Raw genomic sequence first — 5,563 nt, 5'->3', positions numbered from 1 at the left:
AAACATCCTTCTTAGTTCTACTAGTTTTCTGGTCTCTTGGGTTTCTGGTAATATTGTGTGACTAGGACCACTAGTAGAGTGGTCCTGACTTTAGTGGAACTGCTTCTAAAATTTAACCACTGAGAATGACATTTGCTGTGGGCTTTTGGTAGATATCTTTTATCAAGTTAAGAGGGCCCTTTTGATGCCTAGTTTGCCAAGAAATGTTATTATGAATGAGTGTTGAATCTTGCTAAAGGCATTTTTTGAATCTATTTAAATCATATGGTGTTTCATAAGGAAGACATTGAGGGTGTGGTCCAGGAAGCTGAAAAGTACAAAGATGAAGATGAGAAGCAGCAGGATATTCCAAGAATTCACTTGAACCCTATGCATTCAACATGAAAGAAAGTGCTGAAGATAAAAAACTTCAAGTCAAGATCAACGATGAGTACAAACAGAAGATTCTTGACAAGTGTAATGAAATCATCTACTGGCTGGATAAAAGCCAGACTACAGAAAAGGAAGAATTTGAACATCAGCAGAAAGAGCTGGAGAAAGTCTGCAACCCCACCATTACCAAGCTGTACCAGAGTGCAGGAGGCCTGCCAGGAAGAATGCCTAGGGGCTTCCCTGGTGGTGGAGCTCCTCCATCTGGTGGTGCCTCCTCTGGGCCCACCATTGAAGAGGTTGATTAAGCCAACCTGAGCATAGATTTAGCATATTCTACACAAAACACTGAAGGACCCAAATTTGTAACAAATTCCATGGCAGTTTTAAAGTTGAGCTGCTATAGTAAATAACTGGGCATTCTTGAGACTTGAATATGGAATATGTGCACAGGGAAAAAAAATAACATTGCACTTTATAAGCACTGTATTGTAAGTGGAAACGGCAATGTCTTAAAACTGTATTTACAATTTGCATCAAAAAAAATCTGTTGGGGTCGGCAGATGGTGTAGTGGTTAAGTTGGCGTGCTTCACTTTGGTGGCCCAGGTTTTTCCCACACACTGCTCATCAGGCCATGCTGTGGTGGCGACCCATATACAAAGTAGAGGAAGATCGGCACAGACGTTAGCTCAGGGACCATCTTCCTCAAGCAAAAAAAAAAAAAAAAAAGGGAAAAGTGGCAATAGATGTTAGCTCAAGGCCAATATTCCTCAAAAAAAAAAAAAAACTGTTAATGTAATATAGTAAATTAATTAATTTAATATATTTTCTAACATTATCCTGAAATAAACCCTGTATGGTCATGATGATGTTTTTAATACAATACTGGATTTAATGTCCTAATAATTTAATTAGAATTTTTGCATTTATGTTCTTGAGAATGGACTTTAATTTTCTTTTTCTGTCTTCTCCTTACCTATTTTGGTACTAAGATTATACTATCTTCACAAAATGAGTTAAAGGGACTTTCCCTATTTTTCTTCTCTCTAGAACAATTTGCATGACATAAGGGTTATCTTTTTCTTGGAAAACTTGCCCACAAAACTACTTAGGCCTATTAGCCTTTGTATGTGGTGGGAGGGGAGCTGGCAGTTTTGACTATCTATTCAGTTTTTTATATTATTACTGTCTATTCAGGTTTTCATTGTTTCTAGGGTTCATTTTAGTAATTTATATTTTCTAAGAAATTATCCATCCACCTAAGTTTTCAAATTTCTTGGCACAGAATCATTGATAGTACTCTTTTCATCACTCGTGTCCGAGTGCTAAGAATAGAAACCCTTCATTTAATACAGGCAACTAACTGGGTGCTTACAAAATTGTTGAAAGGGCTGGAGGAGTGAGCTCTGGGTGGGACCCTCCAGAAATGACTCCCAGAACAGTCTAGAACTGCAAACAGTGCCACCATCAGGAAGGTGGGGAGCCAGATGCTGCCATCAGGACAACTGAATTCAAGAACACATCACAATGGCTGCATCTAGGGTCAGGAAGCCACAACTAAAACTGCCTCCCACCCTCGAGCTGTGACTAGCTCGAGACACCTGACTCCAGCTTCCGCCACCCCTGCAACTCACTCTGACACCTTCAAAGCCGGATCCTGGACTCCCAGTCTCCACAACCTTGTTTGGCAGCAAAAACAAGAGAGTCAAAAGCTACAGCCATTGCTTCCCTCCCGCCAGTTAAACCTCACACAAGCGCAGCTCCTGGCAAAACCTAATTCTCATCTAGAAAACTAGTTGAAATGCAGTTTTCAGCTTTCCAGCCTCTGAAGTCAGGAAGACACAGTTGAAGAAGGTGGAAACAACTGCCAAGTGCCAATCAACTATATCTATTATACCTCGTGATTTTAAAAATCTCTACCATACATGCAGATATGTGCACTCTATTATCCTAAGATTGTTTGTCTCTGCCTCCTCTCTCTTTTTTCTCAATCGGTTTGCTAGATATCTGCCTATTCTGTCTTTTCAAAAAACCTGCTTCTGGTTTTATTGATCCTCCCTTGTTTGTTTTTCTGTTTCATCAGTTTGTGCTTTTATCTTTATCCTTTCATCCCTTCTGCAATTGTTGGATCCAGTCTCCAGCCTTAAGTTGAACGCTAAATAATGTTTTCAATCTTTCTTGTTTCCTAATAAATGCAGTGCTTTCACTGCATCTCTCAGTGTTTGATATTTTGTTTGTGTGTTTTATAGAGTTTTGTTGTCATTCAGTGTTTTTTCTTAGTTTCTCATTTGTCTTTTGACTTTGATTTGCTTATCGTGGCCTCTTTCCTTTTCTCTCTCTCTCTCTTTTTTTTTTTTTTGCTATGCAGAACTTTCTGGTCAAAGTTGGAAAGACCTTCTTCACTCCACAGTTATGAAGGAATTCTCCTATGTTTCGTTCTAGTACTTTTATGGTTTTATGTTGTACATTTATCTTTAATCTTTAAACCATTCGGAGCTTTTCTGGGGTATGCTTTGGGGTGGGGATTCAACTTTTTATCCAGATGGCTCCCTGATTGTCTCAATACCATTTATTGAATAATCTATCTTTTCTTCCCCACTAATTGAGATAGTCCTTTTAACATATATAAATATTTTCTTATCTATTTTAATCTTTTTAAATTCTGTTGCATTGCTTTGTGTCTATTCATTCATCAATACTCCATTGTTTTCATTTTTGAGAATTCATGTGTTTTAAGATCTGGTAGGACTAGTCCCCATTCATTGATCTACTTTTTTAGATTTCCACACTGTTCTAATTTATTTATTTTTCCATACGAATCATAGCATCAGCATTTCTAATTCTAAATAAGAGTTAGCTATTTATTGCTCTGGTATTCCTTGTATAAATTAACTTAGAGAATTGATCTCTTTACAATGTTGAGTCTTCTGATCCAACACCATGTGATGTTTTTCATTTGTTCAGGTCTCCTATGGTGTCCTTCAGCAGTTTTTTAAAGTTTTTTTCATAAGGATCTTATGCATTTCTTATAATGCTGATTCTTAGGTATTTGCAATTGATATGGTCAATTGGCACTTCACTCTCACCTACTTCTCTGTTTCTCTCTGAATTACAGGGGCTGAAAGGCAAAAGAAAATCACATTTCCCAGGCTGTGATAGCTAGAGTTCTGGATGTGACCTAGCTTTGACCAACCACATGCATACATACAAGAGCAGGAAGGCAGAGACCCTGCTGATGCTGCTGTGGTGGCCAGCAGGAGAGGTTGGACTGACACCAGGGTTTACAGCTCCAGGACTCAATATTCCAGTATCTAGTCACCACTTATATGGACATGAGGAAATTGTGGTGGCAGCAGCAATGACAGCTTCCGGACCTCTGAATGATAGCTATGATGATTTGACTTTGAAATCATTAATCCCATGAAAGCCCTCAACTTTATATATCTTTAAAAATTTTATCTAATAAAGACTCATATAACACACACTATCTGCCGGAAACTGGTATGAGCAATTTCTAAAAATTATGTCTGTGATTACTTAACACTACTTCCAGCTCTGGTAATGATTTTAATTGGAGCATTTAGTCCATTGACGTTTAAAGTAGCTATTGATAAGTATGTACTTACTGCCATTTGTTAACTTCTTTTTTTTTCTCAGTGTTTTAGTAGTCCTTCTCTGTTCCTTTCTTCTTCTATACAGAATTGATGGTCACTTTAGTTTGACCTCTGTCTGAAAGCTGTACTCTTTAACTCCCCTCCTCCCTCCTTTTATGTTTTTGATATCATATCTAACCTCTTTTTTGTGCATTTGTATCCATTACGTTCTTATCATGGAAATAGATAATTTTTCCTATTTGTGGTCTTCTCTTTTCCCCTTAAATCAGTCCGTTTAACATTTCTTGTAGCACTGGTTTCTTGGTGACAAACTCCTTTAATTTTTTTGCTTGTCTGGGAAATTTTTGATCTCTCCTTCCATTTTGAATGATAACCTTGCTGGGTAGAGTATTCTCGGCTGTAAGTTTTTTCCTTTTAGCACTTTAAATATATCGTGCCATTCTCTTCTAGCCTGTAAGGTTTCTGCTGAGAAGTCAGCTGATAGCCTTATGGGGTTTCCTTTGAATGTAACTTGACATTCTCTTGCGGCTTTTAGGATTCTCTCTTTATCTTTAATTCTGGACATTTTGATTATGATGTGTCTTGGTGTGGGCCTCTTTGGGTTTATCTTGTTTAGGGCTCTCTGTGCTTCCTGTACCTGGATGTCTGTTTCCTTCCTTAGGTTAGGGAAGTTTTCATCTATTATTTCTTGAAATAGATTCTCTGCCCCCTTGTCTTGCTCTACTCCTTCTAGGACACCTATAACACGGATGTTAGTGCGCTTGATGTTGTCCCAGAGGTCCTTTAGACTGTCCTCACTCTTTTTAATTCTTTTCTTTTTTACCTGTTCACCTTGGGTAATTTCTTCTAGTCTTTCGTCCAGCTCACAGATCCGTTCTTCTGTATCCTCTACTCTGCTTTTGAGTCCCTCTAGTGAATTTTTCATTTCCAGTATTGTATTCTTCATTTCTGATTGGTTCTTTTTTATATCTTCCATTTCTTTGTTGACATTCTCACTGAGTTCATCTATTCTTCTCCCCAGATCAGTGAACATCCTTAACACTCTTAGTTTGAACTCTCTGTCAGGTAGGTTGCTCATTTCTGTTTCACTTAGTTCCTTTTCTGGGGTTTTGTCCTGTTCCCTTACTTGGAATGTATTCTTTTGCCTCCTCATTTTGCCTCTTTCCCTGTGCTTGTGTCTACGTATTAGGTAGGTCAGCTACGTCTCCTGCTCTTGGATAGGTGACCTTATGTAAGTGATGCCTTAGGAGGCTTCCAGTGTGCTTCCCTCAGTTCTCAATGTTCCAGGGGTGACCCCTATGTGGGCTGCGTGTGTCCTTCTGTTGTGGCCTGTTTGCTCTCCCTGTAGGCATCCAGGGATGCCATGTTAGGCTCCTGGCCAGCTGTTGTAATGCTCAGCTGCTTGTAGTTGTTGTGGGCCCTCCAGTCTCTTTACCAGGTATGGGGAGCCCCAGCACAGTTGGCTGCAAGTTCTAAAACCACATTTGTGTTGCAGTATTTCTTTTAAGTGAGTAGGCCCCCAGTGTGGCAGGTTGTTGGCTCAGGGCCTTACAATTGCTGTAAGCCTCTAGCCTATTAG

The 5,563-nt window shown here is 39.1% G+C and overlaps 1 pseudogene; it reads left to right on the top strand.

Moving 5' to 3' along the window:
- Positions 1-264: 264 nt before the first annotated feature.
- LOC131411716 (heat shock cognate 71 kDa protein-like) lies at positions 265-695 on the top strand (annotated as a pseudogene).
- The last annotated feature ends 4,868 nt before the right edge of the window (positions 696-5,563 follow it).

Source organism: Diceros bicornis, chromosome 12 (genome assembly GCF_020826845.1).
Source record: "Diceros bicornis minor isolate mBicDic1 chromosome 12, mDicBic1.mat.cur, whole genome shotgun sequence".
Classification (NCBI taxonomy): domain Eukaryota; kingdom Metazoa; phylum Chordata; class Mammalia; order Perissodactyla; family Rhinocerotidae; genus Diceros; species Diceros bicornis.
This window is presented reverse-complemented; position numbering and strand designations above follow the sequence as displayed.